This window comes from Myxine glutinosa, chromosome 5 (genome assembly GCF_964187855.1).
Source record: "Myxine glutinosa chromosome 5, kmMyxGlut1.1, whole genome shotgun sequence".
Lineage (NCBI taxonomy): Eukaryota > Metazoa > Chordata > Myxini > Myxiniformes > Myxinidae > Myxine > Myxine glutinosa.
Window position 1 is genome coordinate 41679903 of NC_136265.1, and position 17488 is coordinate 41697390.

Below are 17488 nucleotides of genomic sequence, written 5' to 3' on the forward strand. Positions count from 1 at the left end.
CCGGAATGTTCTTCTACTCGTGGTTGCATGGCTCCTAAAATTCTCCCGAACCCCCAGATTATTCCTGCTCCGTTGATTGGTTAAACATGTGATGACCACTCAGGTCTTGATACAATTGGCCGTCCCATTCGCTTGGTGATATGGGCCGCTTTTATGGCTGCGGTGTCCGTGCTGGGACACAGTTTCCTGAAGCCATCCCGTCGGGGGGGTCTGGATTTGGCATTCCGCATGCTCCGTGGGTGGTCTCAACCTTCCAACACGTGACGATATTAGTGAGTTGAATTACTTGTATGGAGGCAGGATTCCCAATCAAATGATCATGTGATTCCTTCACATGTGATCTCAGCATAACTATCAAATTAAGAGCCAGGTGCAATTGAACAAACAGGCTGCCAGGATGGGGCGAGGGGTTGGTGGTGGGTTGGAGGGTACAAGGGGCATCTCAGGCAAAATAAAATTTAAATTGAGAAATGAAAATTGAAGGGGTTCAACACAAAACACTATGCCAAAAAAACAATTGCAAAAAAACAAATAATTAAGGTTTGCTTCATAAAAATAATTAATAGATCTGAAAATATACAATTTAAGATAAATATTTAAATAAACAGAGCAATTCCCCCTGTCTATGCCCGCCCCCAACCCTCCCCCACCTCCCCCATGATATTTTATTAGTCCCAAAAGGGCTTAACTCTGTGAAAAATTAATGAAAGGCCCAAAAACGGAAACTTGTTCTGTAAGTTATCACAATAAAGCCACGTACCAAGTTACAGCTGAAAATGTTAAAGCATATGGGAAAAAGGCAGGAAAACTGACCCATGTATAATATGTGATTTTTCTAAGTTCAAACCGGACGTAACTCCGTGAAAAATGAGCGAAACACCCCCAAACTCAAACTTGTTCTGCAAATTATCAGAGAAAAGCCACGTACCAAGTTTACCAGAATACAGCCATGTACCAAGTTTACCAGAATACAGCCATGTACCAAGTTTATCATAATAAAGCCATGTACCAAGTTTATCATAATAAAGCCATGTACCAAGTTTATCATAATAAAGCCATGTACCAAGTTTATCATAATACAGCCATGTACCAAGTTTATCATAATACAGCCATGTACCAAGTTTATCATAATAAAGCCATGTACCAAGTTTATCATTATAAAGCCATGTACCAAGTTTATCATAATAAAGCCATGTACCAAGTTTATCATAATAAAGCCATGTACCAAGTTTATCATAATAAAGCCATGTACCAAGTTTATCATAATAAAGCCATGTACCAAGTTTATCATAATAAAGCCATGTACCAAGTTTACCAGAATACAGCCATGTACCAAGTTTACCAGAATACAGCCATGTACCAAGTTTACCAGAATACAGCCATGTACCAAGTTTATCATAATAAAGCCATGTACCAAGTTTATCATAATAAAGCCATGTACCAAGTTTATCATAATAAAGCCATGTACCAAGTTTATCATAATACAGCCATGTACCAAGTTTATCATAATAAAGCCATGTACCAAGTTTATCATTATAAAGCCATGTACCAAGTTTATCATAATAAAGCCATGTACCAAGTTTACCAGAATACAGCCATGTACCAAGTTTACCAGAATACAGCCATGTACCAAGTTTACCAGAATACAGCCATGTACCAAGTTTATCATAATAAAGCCATGTACCAAGTTTATCATAATAAAGCCATGTACCAAGTTTATCATAATAAAGCCATGTACCAAGTTTATCATAATACAGCCATGTACCAAGTTTATCATAATAAAGCCATGTACCAAGTTTATCATTATAAAGCCATGTACCAAGTTTATCATAATAAAGCCATGTACCAAGTTTATCATAATAAAGCCATGTACCAAGTTTATCATAATAAAGCCATGTACCAAGTTTATCATAATAAAGCCATGTACCAAGTTTATCATAATAAAGCCATGTACCAAGTTTATCATTATAAAGCCATGTACCAAGTTTATCATAATAAAGCCATGTACCAAGTTTATCATAATAAAGCCATGTACCAAGTTTATCATTATAAAGCCATGTACCAAGTTTATCATAACAAAGCCATGTACCAAGTTTATCATTATAAAGCCATGTACCAAGTTTATCATAATAAAGCCATGTACCAAGTTTATCATAATAAAGCCATGTACCAAGTTTATCATAATAAAGCCATGTACCAAGTTTATCATAATAAAGCCATGTACCAAGTTTATCATTATAAAGCCATGTACCAAGTTTATCATAATAAAGCCATGTACCAAGTTTATCATAATAAAGCCATGTACCAAGTTTATCATAATAAAGCCATGTACCAAGTTTATCATAATAAAGCCATGTACCAAGTTTATCATAATAAAGCCATGTACCAAGTTTATCATAATAAAGCCATGTACCAAGTTTATCATAATAAAGCCATGTACCAAGTTTATCATAATAAAGCCATGTACCAAGTTTATCATAATAAAGCCATGTACCAAGTTTATCATAATAAAGCCATGTACCAAGTTTGTCATAATAAAGCCATGTACCAAGTTTATCATAATAAAGCCATGTACCAAGTTTATCATAATAAAGCCATGTACCAAGTTTATCATAATAAAGCCATGTACCAAGTTTATCATAATAAAGCCATGTACCAAGTTTATCATAATAAAGCCATGTACCAAGTTTATCATAATAAAGCCATGTACCAAGTTTATCATTATAAAGCCATGTACCAAGTTTATCATAATAAAGCCATGTACCAAGTTTATCATTATAAAGCCATGTACCAAGTTTATCATAATAAAGCCATGTACCAAGTTTATCATTATAAAGCCATGTACCAAGTTTATCATAATAAAGCCATGTACCAAGTTTATCATAATAAAGCCATGTACCAAGTTTATCATAATAAAGCCATGTACCAAGTTTAACATAATAAAGCCATGTACCAAGTTTATCATAATAAAGCCATGTACCAAGTTTATCATAATAAAGCCATGTACCAAGTTTATCATAATAAAGCCATGTACCAAGTTTATCATTATAAAGCCATGTACCAAGTTTATCATTATAAAGCCATGTACCAAGTTTATCATTATAAAGCCATGTACCAAGTTTATCATAATAAAGCCATGTACCAAGTTTATCATTATAAAGCCATGTACCAAGTTTATCATAATAAAGCCATGTACCAAGTTTATCATAATAAAGCCATGTACCAAGTTTATCATAATAAAGCCATGTACCAAGTTTAACATAATAAAGCCATGTACCAAGTTTATCATAATAAAGCCATGTACCAAGTTTATCATAATAAAGCCATGTACCAAGTTTATCATAATAAAGCCATGTACCAAGTTTATCATAATAAAGCCATGTACCAAGTTTATCATAATAAAGCCATGTACCAAGTTTATCATAATAAAGCCATGTACCAAGTTTATCATAATAAAGCCATGTACCAAGTTTATCATAATAAAGCCATGTACCAAGTTTATCATAATAAAGCCATGTACCAAGTTTATCATTATAAAGCCATGTACCAAGTTTATCATAATAAAGCCATGTACCAAGTTTATCATAATAAAGCCATGTACCAAGTTTATCATTATAAAGCCATGTACCAAGTTTATCATAATAAAGCCATGTACCAAGTTTATCATAATAAAGCCATGTACCAAGTTTATCATAATAAAGCCATGTACCAAGTTTATCATAATAAAGCCATGTACCAAGTTTATCATAATAAAGCCATGTACCACGTTTACCAGAATACAGCCATGTACCAAGTTTATCATAATAAAGCCATGTACCAAGTTTATCATAATAAAGCCATGTACCAAGTTTATCATAATAAAGCCATGTACCAAGTTTATCATAATACAGCCATGTACCAAGTTTATCAAAATAAAGCCATGTACCAAGTTTATCATAATAAAGCCATGTACCAAGTTTATCATAATACAGCCATGTACCAAGTTTATCATAATAAAGCCATGTACCAAGTTTATCATAATACAGCCATGTACCAAGTTTATCATAATAAAGCCATGTACCAAGTTTATCATAATACAGCCATGTACCAAGTTTATCATAATACAGCCATGTACCAAGTTTATCATAATAAAGCCATGTACCAAGTTTATCATAATACAGCCATGTACCAAGTTTATCATAATACAGCCATGTACCAAGTTTATCATAATAAAGCCATGTACCAAGTTTATCATAATACAGCCATGTACCAAGTTTATCATAATAAAGCCATGTACCAAGTTTATCATAATACAGCCATGTACCAAGTTTATCATAATAAAGCCATGTACCAAGTTTATCATAATACAGCCATGTACCAAGTTTATCATAATACAGCCATGTACCAAGTTTATCATAATAAAGCCATGTACCAGGTTTATCATAATAAAGCCATGTACCAAGTTTATCATAATAAAGCCATGTACCAAGTTTATCATAATAAAGCCATGTACCAAGTTTATCATAATAAAGCCATGTACCAAGTTTATCATAATACAGCCATGTACCAAGTTTATCATAATAAAGCCATGTACCAAGTTTGTCATAATAAAGCCATGGAACAGGTTTATCATAATAAATCCATGTACCAAGTTTATCATAATACAGCCATGTACCAAGTTTATCATAATAAAGCCATGTACCAAGTTTATCATAATACAGCCATGTACCAAGTTTATCATAATAAAGCCATGTACCAAGTTTATCATAATAAAGCCATGTACCAAGTTTGTCATAATAAAGCCATGTACCAAGTTTATCATAATAAAGCCATGTACCAAGTTTATCATAATAAAGCCATGTACCAAGTTTATCATAATAAAGCCATGTACCAAGTTTATCATAATACAGCCATGTACCAAGTTTATCATAATAAAGCCATGTACCAAGTTTATCATAATACAGCCATGTACCAAGTTTATCATAATAAAGCCATGTACCAAGTTTATCATAATAAAGCCATGTACCAAGTTTATCATAATACAGCCATGTACCAAGTTTATCATAATAAAGCCATGTACCAAGTTTATCATAATACAGCCATGTACCAAGTTTATCATAATAAAGCCATGTACCAAGTTTATCATAATACAGCCATGTACCAAGTTTATCATAATAAAGCCATGTACCAAGTTTATCATAATACAGCCATGCACCAAGTTTATCATAATAAAGCCATGTACCAAGTTTATCATAATAAAGCCATGTACCAAGTTTATCATTATAAAGCCATGTACCAAGTTTATCATTATAAAGCCATGTACCAAGTTTATCATTATAAAGCCATGTACCAAGTTTATCATTATAAAGCCATGTACCAAGTTTATCATTATAAAGCCATGTACCAAGTTTATCATTATAAAGCCATGTACCACGTTTACCAGAATACAGCCATGCACCAAGTTTATCATAATAAAGCCATGTACCAGGTTTATCATAATAAAGCCATGTACCAAGTTTATCATAATAAAGCCATGTACCAAGTTTATCATAATAAAGCCATGTACCAAGTTTATCATAATAAAGCCATGTACCAAGTTTATCATAATAAAGCCATGTACCAAGTTTATCATAACAAAGCCATTTACCAAGATTATCATAATAAAGCCATGTACCAAGTTTATCATAATAAAGCCATGTACCAAGTTTATCATAATAAAGCCATGTACCAAGTTTATCATAATAAAGCCATGTACCAAGTTTATCATAACAAAGCCATTTACCAAGATTATCATAATAAAGCCATGTACCAAGTTTATCATAATAAAGCCATGTACCAAGTTTATCATAATAAAGCCATGTACCAAGTTTATCATAATAAAGCCATGTACCAAGTTTATCATAAAAAAGCCATTTACCAAGATTATCATCATAAAGCCATGTACCAAGTTTATCATAATAAAGCCATGTACCAAGTTTATCATAATAAAGCCATGTACCAAGTTTATCATAACAAAGCCATTTACCAAGATTATCATAATAAAGCCATGTACCAAGTTTATCATAATAAAGCCATGTACCAAGTTTATCATAATAAAGCCATGTACCAAGTTTATCATAATAAAGCCATGTGGTAAGTTTATCATAATAAAGCCATGTACCAAGTTTATCATAATAAAGCCATGTGGTAAGTTTATCACAATAAAGCCATGTACCAAGTTTATCATAATAAAGCCATGTACCAAGTTTATCATAATAAAGCCATGTGGTAAGTTTATCACAATAAAGCCATGTACCAAGTTTATCATAATAAAGCCATGTACCAAGTTTATCATAATAAAGCCATGTACCAAGTTTATCATAATAAAGCCATGTACCAAGTTTATCATAATAAAGCCATGTACCAAGTTTATCATAATAAAGCCATGTACCAAGATTATCATAATAAAGCCATGTACCAAGTTTATCACAATAAAGCCATGTACCAAGTTTATCATAATAAAGCCATGTACCAAGTTTATCATAATAAAGCCATTTACCAAGATTATCATAATAAAGCCATGTACCAAGTTTATCATAATAAAGCCATGTACCAAGATTATCATAATAAAGCCATGTACCAAGTTTATCATAATAAAGCCATGTACCAAGTTTATCATAATAAAGCCATGTACCAAGATTATCATAATAAAGCCATGTACCAAGTTTATCATTATAAAGCCATATACCAAGTTTATCATAACAAAGCCATGTACCAAGTTTATCATAATAAAGCCATGTACCAAGTTTATCATTATAAAGCCATGTATCAAGTTTATTATAATAAAGCCATGTACCAAGTTTATCATAATAAAGCCATGTACCAAGTTTATCATAATACAGCCATGTACCAAGTTTATCATAATAAAGCCATGTACCAAGTTTATCATAATAAAGCCATGTACCAAGTTTATCATAATAAAGCCATGTACCAAGTTTATCACAATAAAGCCATGTACCAAGTTTATCATAATAAAGCCATGTACCAAGTTTATCATAACAAAGCCATTTACCAAGATTATCATAATAAAGCCATGTACCAAGTTTATCATAATAAAGCCATGTACCAAGATTATCATAATAAAGCCATGTACCAAGTTTATCATAATAAAGCCATGTACCAAGTTTATCATAATAAAGCCATGTACCAAGATTATCATAATAAAGCCATGTACCAAGTTTATCATTATAAAGCCATATACCAAGTTTATCATAACAAAGCCATGTACCAAGTTTATCATAATAAAGCCATGTACCAAGTTTATCATTATAAAGCCATGTATCAAGTTTATCATAATAAAGCCATGTACCAAGTTTATCATAATAAAGCCATGTATCAAGTTTATCATAATAAAGCCATGTACCAAGTTTATCATTATAAAGCCATATACCAAGTTTATCATAACAAAGCCATGTACCAAGTTTATCATAATAAAGCCATGTACCAAGTTTATCATTATAAAGCCATGTACCAAGTTTATTATAATAAAGCCATGTACCAAGTTTATCATAATAAAGCCATGTACCAAGTTTATCATAATACAGCCATGTACCAAGTTTATCATAATAAAGCCATGTACCAAGTTTATCATAATAAAGCCATGTACCAAGTTTATCATAATAAAGCCTACCAAGTTTCTCATAATAAAGCCATGTACCAAGTTTATTAAAATAAAGCCATGTACAAAGTTTATCATAATAAAGCCATGTACCAAGTTTACCAAAATAAAGCCATGTACCAAGTTTATCATAATAAAGCCATGTACCAAGTTTATCATAATAAAGCCTACCAAGTTTCTCATAATAAAGCCATGTACCAAGTTTATTAAAATAAAGCCATGTACAAAGTTTATCATAATAAAGCCTACCAAGTTTATCATAATAAAGCCATATCCTACCCATATCCGTGGTCACATTTTGGACCTTGTCTGCTCCACTGGATTAAATTTGCACCATCTCTATGGCTCCGACCTCACCCTCTCTGACCACTTAGCCATCACTCTGACCATCAACATCCCCGCCCCAACACCAAGGCATTATCGCACAATCAACTTCCGTAAGCTAAACGCTCTTTCACCTACCTCATTCTCATCCACCCTCTCTGAAAAAATGTCCACTTCTCCCTTCATTGACCTCCACACCCCTTCCGACCTCACTGACTACTACAACCACACTCTCTCCTCCTGCCTTGACCAGCTTGCGCCTGTAAAAACCAAAACAGTTTCTTTCACCCATTCTGCTCCCTGGTTTACCCCTGAACTCCACCTGATGAAAACTCGTGCTCGCCAACTTGAAAGACTCCGCAATAAAACGGGTCTCACAGTTCACTCCCAAGCCTACAAGGACCACATACAACACTACAAAGATGCCCTCTCCCGCGCCCGCTCTGCCTACTACTCTCAAATTATCCACTCTGGCTCCGGAAACCCAAAAGCACTCTTCTCGACAATAAACAAACTCCTCCGCCCCCTGAACACCACCACCCAGTCATTCACAGTAGACAACTGCATCTCCTTCCTCTCTTTCTTCCAACGCAAAATTGACAACATCTACAACAGCTTGACCACCGCCGCACCCGCTCCCCCTCCAACCACCTGCCCCCCCTTGTCCTGCCATCCCCTGTCTCGGTTCTCCCCAATCTCTCCTACTGACCTCTCTGAACTCCTCATAGGAATGAAAACTGCCACCTGCACTCTTGACCCCATCCCCTCCAGCTTTGTCAAAGCCTCCCTCCCTGCTCTCTCTCCACTTATCATTGCAACAATAAACTCCTCCCTGTCTACAGGCATCGTCCCACCTTCCCTCAAAATTGCTGCTGTTACCCCCATTCTAAAAAAACCTGGTCTAAACCCTGACACCCTAAACAACTTCAGACCCATCTCCAACCTACCCTTTCTGTCAAAAGTTTTGGAACGCGCTGTAGCCACTCAACTCAAACATCATCTCTCTGCCAATAACTTGTATGAAACATTCCAATCCGGATTCCGCTCCAACCACAGTACTGAAACTGCTCTCCTCAAAATCACCAACGACCTTCTCCTCTCCTCTGACGCTGGCAACCTCAACATTCTCGTCCTCCTCGACCTCAGCGCTGCCTTTGACACCATCGATCACACTATCCTCCTCACCCGACTTGAATCCACCTTTAACGTCACCGGCACTGCCATCTCTTGGATTAAATCATACCTCTCTGACAGATGCCAGTTCATCTCCATCAATAACTGCAAATCCCCCCACTGCTCCCCTCCCCCAAGGTGTCCCCCAAGGTTCAGTTCTTGGCCCCCTCCTCTTCATCCTTTACCTGTCCCCGCTCGGTCACTTAATCCGCCGTCATGGTCTCCAATTCCACTGCTTCGCCGATGACATCCAGCTTTTCATCTCCACCAAGTCCGTCTCCACCGACACCCACTCTATCCTGACAAACTGCATCACTGAAATAAAATCCTGGCTTCAAATCAACTTCCTCAAGCTTAACTGTGATAAATCTGAAATAATCATCATTGGCCCAAAAACGCTCACAAAATCCACCCATAACTTTGCCCTCAACATCGACGGTATCCCAGTATCCACCTCCCCTCACATCCGGAATCTTGGCGTCATCTTTGACCAAACCCTTTCCTTCGACAAATACACTAAACAGATCACAAAGTCAGCCTTCTTTCACCTGAAAAACATTGCCCGTCTCCGCTCATCCCTCTCCTCCACGGCTGCAGAAACCCTCATCCACGCCTTCATCACCTCCCGTCTGGACTACTGCAATAGCCTCCTCTATGGTTCACCCTCAAAAATCACCAATAAACTCCAATACATTCAGAACTCCGCTGCCCGTCTACTCACTCATTCCCGGACCCGTGACCACATCACCCCCGTCCTTTACAAGCTTCACTGGCTCCCCATCCCCCAGAGAATCCAGTACAAAATCCTCCTCTTGACATACAAAGCCCTCCATAACCTGGCCCCATCCTACCTGGCTGACCTCCTCTCCAGACACACTCCCACCCGCAACCTCCGCTCTGCTGGTACCAACCTCCTGACCCCCTCCATCCGGACCAAATTCAGATCCTGGGGGGACAGGGCCTTCTCCATCGCTGCTCCCACCCTCTGGAACTCACTACCTCACACCATCAGAGACTCCTCCTCACTCACCACATTCAAAACATCACTAAAGACCCACCTGTTCAACGCTGCATTCAACATTCAACCCACAGCATTTAACCCCTGACTATCTCTTCTCCTTCTCCCTCCTTTTGCTTTAAATATTTCCCTATTGATTCTTGTCTTGTCTTTTTGATTCTTGTCTTATATATATGCCGTATATCGCTGCTGTTTGTTTTCTTGATTCTTGTCTTTTTGCAATTGTTGTTTTCATGTATTGTTATGCATTATGTTTTCCACTCTGTCAAAGCGCCTTTGGGCTTCTGGAAAAGCGCTATACAAAATAAATGAATTATTATTATTATTATTAAAGCCATGTACCAAGTTTATCATAATAAAGCCAAGTACCAAGTTTATCATTATAAAGCCATGTACCAAGTTTATCATAATAAAGCCAAGTACCAAGTTTATCATTATAAAGCCAAGTACCAAGTTTATCATTATAAAGCCATGTACCAAGTTTATTATAATAAAGCCATGTACCAAGTTTATCATAATAAAGCCTACCAAGTTTATCATAATAAAGCCAAGTACCAAGTTTATTATAACAAAGCCTACCAAGTTTATCATTATAAAGCCATGTACCAAGTTTATCATTATAAAGCCATGTATCAAGTTTATTATAATAAAGCCATGTACAAAGTTTATCATAATAAAGCCAAGTACCAAGTTTATTATAATAAAGCCATGTACAAAGTTTATCATAATAAAGCCATGTACAAAGTTTATTATAACAAAGCCTACCAAGTTTATCATTATAAAGCCATGTACCAAGTTTATCATAATAAAGCCAAGTACCAAGTTTATTATAACAAAGCCATGTACCAAGTTTATCATTATAAAGCCATGTACCAAGTTTATCATTATAAAGCCATGTATCAAGTTTATTATAATAAAGCCATGTACCAAGTTTATCATAATAAAGCCATGTATCAAGTTTATTATAATAAAGCCATGTACCAAGTTTATCATAATAAAGCCATGTACCAAGTTTATCATAATACAGCCATGTACCAAGTTTATCATAATAAAGCCATGTACCAAGTTTATCATAATAAAGCCATGTACCAAGTTTATCATTATAAAGCCATGTACCAAGTTTATCATAATAAAGCCACGTACCAAGTTTATCATAATAAAGCCATGTACCAAGTTTATCATAATAAAGCCACGTACCAAGTTTATCATTATAAAGCCATGTACCAAGTTTATCATTATAAAGCCATGTATCAAGTTTATTATAATAAAGCCATGTACCAAGTTTATCATAATAAAGCCATGTACCAAGTTTATCATAATACAGCCATGTACCAAGTTTATCATAATAAAGCCATGTACCAAGTTTATCATAATAAAGCCATGTAACAAGTTTATCATAATAAAGCCATGTACCAAGTTTACCAAAATAAAGCCATGTACCAAGTTTATCATAATAAAGCCATGTACCAAGTTTATCATAATAAAGCCTACCAAGTTTCTCATAATAAAGCCATGTACCAAGTTTATTAAAATAAAGCCATGTACAAAGTTTATCATAATAAAGCCTACCAAGTTTATCATAATAAAGCCAAGTACCAAGTTTATTATAACAAAGCCTACCAACTTTATCATAATAAAGCCATGTACCAAGTTTATTATAATAAAGCCATGTACCAAGTTTATCATAATAAAGCCAAGTACCAAGTTTATTATAATAAAGCCATGTACCAAGTTTATCATAATAAAGCCTACCAAGTTTATCATAATAAAGCCATGTACCAAGTTTATCATTATAAAGCCATGTACCAAGTTTAACATAATAAAGCCATGTACCAAGATTATCATAATAAAGCCATGTACCAAGTTTATTATAATAAAGCCATGTACCAAGTTTATCATAATAAAGCCATGTACCAAGTTTATCATAATAAAGCCATGTACCAAGTTTATCATAATAAAGCCATGTACCAAGTTTATCATAATAAAGCCTACCAAGTTTATCATAATAAAGCCATGTACCAAGTTTATCATTATAAAGCCATGTACCAAGTTTAACATAATAAAGCCATGTACCAAGATTATCATAATAAAGCCATGTACCAAGTTTATCATAATAAAGCCTACCAAGTTTATCATAATAAAGCCATGTACCAAGTTTATCATAATAAAGCCATGTACCAAGTTTAACATAATAAAGCCATGTACCAAGATTATCATAATAAAGCCATGTACCAAGTTTATCATTATAAAGCCATGTACCAAGTTTAACATAATAAAGCCATGTACCAAGATTATCATAATAAAGCCATGTACCAAGTTTATCATTATAAAGCCATGTACCAAGTTTAACATAATAAAGCCATGTACCAAGATTATCATAATAAAGCCATGTACCAAGTTTATCATTATAAAGCCATGTACCAAGATTATCATAATAAAGCCATGTACCAAGTTTATTATAATAAAGCCATGTACCAAGTTTATCATAATAAAGCCATGTACCAAGTTTATCATAATAAAGCCATGGGCCAAGTTTATCATAATAAAGCCATGTACCAAGTTTATTATAATAAAGCCATGTTCCAAGTTTATCATAATAAAGCCATGTACCAAGTTTATCATAATAAAGCCATGTACCAAGTTTATTATAATAAAGCCATGTTCCAAGTTTATCATAATAAAGCCATGTACCAAGTTTATCATAATACAGCCATGTACCAAGTTTATCATAATAAAGCCATGTACCAAGTTTATCATAATAAAGCCATGTACCAAGTTTATCATAATAAAGCCAAGTCACAAGTTTATCATAATAAAGCCATGTACCAAGTTTATCACCATAAAGCCATGTACCAAGTTTATCATAATAAAGCCATGTACCAAGGTTATCATAATAAAGCCATGTACCAAGTTTATCATAATAAAGCCATGTGCCAAGTTTATCATTATAAAGCCATGTACCAAGTTTATCATAATAAAGCCATGTACCAAGTTTATCATAATAAAGCCATGTACCAAGTTATCATAATAAAGCCATGTACCAAGTTTATCATAATGAAGCCAAGTGCCAAGTTTGTCATTATAAAGCCATGTACCAAGTTTATCATAATAAAGCCATGTACCAAGTTTATCATAATAAAGCCAAGTACCAAGTTTATCAAAATAAAGCCATGTACCAAGTTTATTATAATAAAGCCATATACCAAGTTTATCAGAATAAAGCCATGTACCAAGTTTATCATAATAAAGCCATGTAACAAGTTTATCATAATAAAGCCATGTAACAAGTTTATCATAATAAAGCCATGTACCAAGTTTATCACCATAAAGCCATGTACCAAGTTTATCATAATAAAGCCATGTACCAAGTTTATCATAATAAAGCCATGTAACAAGTTTATCATAATAAAGCCATGTACCAAGTTTACCAAAATAAAGCCATGTACTAAGTTTATCATGATAAAGCCTACCAAGTTTATCATAATAAAGCCATGTACCAAGTTTATCATAATAAAGCCATGTACCAAGTTTATCATAATAAAGCCATGTACCAAGTTTATCATAATAAAGCCATGTGCCAAGTTTGTCATTATAAAGCCATGTACCAAGTTTATCATAATAAAGCCATGTACCAAGTTTATCATTATAAAGCCATGTACCAAGTTTATCATTATAAAGCCATGTACCAAGTTTATCATAATAAAGCCATGTACCAAGTTTATCATTATAAAGCCATGTACCAAGTTTATCATTATAAAGCCATGTACCAAGTTTATCATTATAAAGCCATGTACCAAGTTTATCATAATAAAGCCATGTAACAAGTTTATCATTATAAAGCCATGTACCAAGTTTATCATTATAAAGCCATGTACCAAGTTTATCATTATAAAGCCATGTACCAAGTTTATCATAATGAAGCCATGTACCAAGTTTATCATAATGAAGCCATGTACCAAGTTTATCATAATAAAGCCATGTACCAAGTTTATCATAATAAAGCCATGTTTCAAGTTTATCATAATAAAGCCATGTACCAAGTTTATCATAATGAAGCCATGTACCAAGTTTATCATAATGAAGCCATGTACCAAGTTTATCATAATAAAGCCATGTCCCAAGTTTATCATTATAAAGCCATGTACCAAGTTTAACATTATAAATCCATGGACCAAGTTTATCATAATAAAGCCATGTACCAAGTTTATCATAATAAAGCCATGTACCAAGTTTATTATAATAAAGCCATGTACCAAGTTTATCATTATAAAGCCATGTACCAAGTTTATCATTATCAAGCCATGTACCAAGTTTGTCATAATGAAGCCATGTACCAAGTTTGTCATTATAAAGCCATGTACCAAGTTTATCATAATAAAGCCATGTACCAAGTTTATCATTATAAAGCCATGTACCAAGTTTATCATTATAAAGCCATGTACCAAGTTTATCATAATAAAGCCATGTACCAAGTTTGTCATTTTAAAGCCATGTACCAAGTTTATCATAATGAAGCCATGTACCAAGTTTGTCATTATAAAGCCATGTACCAAGTTTATCATAATAAAGCCATGTCCCAAGTTTATCATTATAAAGCCATGTACCAAGTTTATCATTATAAAGCCATGTACCAAGTTTATCATAATAAAGCCATGTACCAAGTTTATCATTTTCAAGCCATGTACCAAGTTTAACATAATAAAGCCATGTACCAAGTTTATCATAATAAAGCCATGTTCCAAGTTTATCATAATAAAGCCATGTACCAAGTTTATCATAATAAAGCCATGTACCAAGTTTAACATAATAAAGCCATGTACCAAGTTTATCATAATAAAGCCATGAACCAAGTTTATCATAATAAAGCCATGAACCAAGTTTATCATAATAAAGCCATGTACCAAGTTTATCATAATAAAGCCATGTACCAAGTTTATCATAATAAAGCCATGTACCAAGTTTATCATTATAAAGCCATGTACCAAGTTTATCATAATAAAGCCATGTACCAAGTTTAACATAATAAAGCCATGTACCAAGTTTATCATTATAAAGCCATGTACCAAGTTTATCATAATAAAGCGACGTACCAAGTTTATCATTATAAAGCCATGTACCAAGTTTATCATCATAAAGCGACGTACCAAGTTTATCATTATAAAGCCATGTACCAAGTTTATCATAATAAAGCGACGTACCAAGTTTAACATAATAAAGTCATGTACCAAGTTTATCATTATAAAGCCATGTACCAAGTTTGTCATAATAAAGCCATGTACCAAGTTTGTCATAATAAAGCCATGTACCAAGTTTATTATAAAAAAGCCATGTGCCAAGTTTATCATAATAAAGCCATGTACCAAGTTTATCATAATAAAGCGACGTACCAAGTTTATCATTATAAAGCCATGTACCAAGTTTATCATAATAAAGCGACGTACCAAGTTTATCATAATAAAGCCATGTACCAAGTTTATCATAATAAAGCGACGTACCAAGTTTATCATAATAAAGCCATGTACCAAGTTTATCATCATAAAGCGACGTACCAAGTTTATCATTATAAAGCCATGTGCCAAGTTTGTCATAATAAAGCCATGTACCAAGTTTGTCATAATAAAGCCATGTACCAAGTTTATTATAAAAAAGCCATGTACCAAGTTTATCATTATAAAGCCATGTACCAAGTTTATCATAATAAAGCCATGTACCAAGTTTATCATAATAAAGCCATGTATCAAGTTTATAATAATAAAGCCATGTACCAAGTTTATCATTATAAAGCCATGTACCAAGTTTATCATAATAAAGCCATGTACCAAGTTTATCATAATAAAGCCATGTACCAAGTTTATCATAATAAAGCCATGTACCAAGTTTATCATAATAAAGCCATGTGCCAAGTTTGTCATTATAAAGCCATGTACCAAGTTTAACATAATAAAGCCATGTACCAAGTTTAACATAATAAAGTCATGTACCAAGTTTATCATCATAAAGCCATCTACCAAGTTTATCATCATAAAGCCATGTACCAAGTTTATTATAATAAAGCCATGTACCAAGTTTATCATAATAAAGCCATGTACCAAGTTTAACATAATAAAGCCATGTACCAAGTTTATTATAATAAAGCCATGTACCAAGTTTATCATCATAAAGCCATGTACCAAGTTTATTATAATAAAGCCATGTACCAAGTTTATCATAATAAAGCCATGTACCAAGTTTAACATAATAAAGCCATGTACCAAGTTTAACATTATAAAGCCATGTACCAAGTTTATCATCATAAAGCCATGTACCAAGTTTAACATAATAAAGCCATGTACCAAGTTTATCATTATAAAGCCATGTACCAAGTTTATTATAATAAAGCCATGTACCAAGTTTATCATAATAAAGCCATGTACCAAGTTTATCATCATAAAGCCATGTACCAAGTTTATCGTAATAAAGCCATGTACCAGGTTTATCATAATAAAGCCATGTACCAAGTTTATCATTATAAAGCCATGTACCAAGTTTATCATAATAAAGCCATGTACCAAGTTTAACATAATAAAGCCATGTACCAAGTTTATCATAATAAAGCCATGTACCAAATTTATCATAATAAAGCCATGTGCCAAGTTTGTCATTATAAAGCCATGTACCAAGTTTATCATAATAAAGCCATGTACCAAGTTTAACATAATAAAGTCATGTGCCAAGTTTAACATAATAAAGCCATGTACCAAGTTTATCATAATAAAGCCATGTACCAAGTTTATCATAATAAAGCCATGTGCCAAGTTTGTCATTATAAAGCCATGTACCAAGTTTATCATAATAAAGCCATGTGCCAAGTTTAACATGATAAAGCCATGTACCAAGTTTATCATAATAAAGCCATGTGCCGAGTTTGTCATTATAAAGCCATGTACCAAGTTTAACATAATAAAGCCATGTACCAAGTTTATCATAATAAAGCCATGTACCAAGTTTATCATAATAAAGCCATGTGCCGAGTTTATCATAATAAAGCCATGTACCAAGTTTATCATAATAAAGCCATGTACCAAGTTTATCATAATAAAGCCATGTGCCGAGTTTGTCATTATAAAGCCATGTACCAAGTTTATCATAATAAAGCCATGTACCAAGTTTAACATAATAAAGCCATGTAACAAGTTTATTATAATAAAGCCATGTACCAAGTTTATCATAATAAAGCCATGTACCAAGTTTATCATCATAAAGCCATGTACCAAGTTTATCGTAATAAAGCCATGTACCAGGTTTATCATAATAAAGCCATGTACCAAGTTTATCATTATAAAGCCATGTACCAAGTT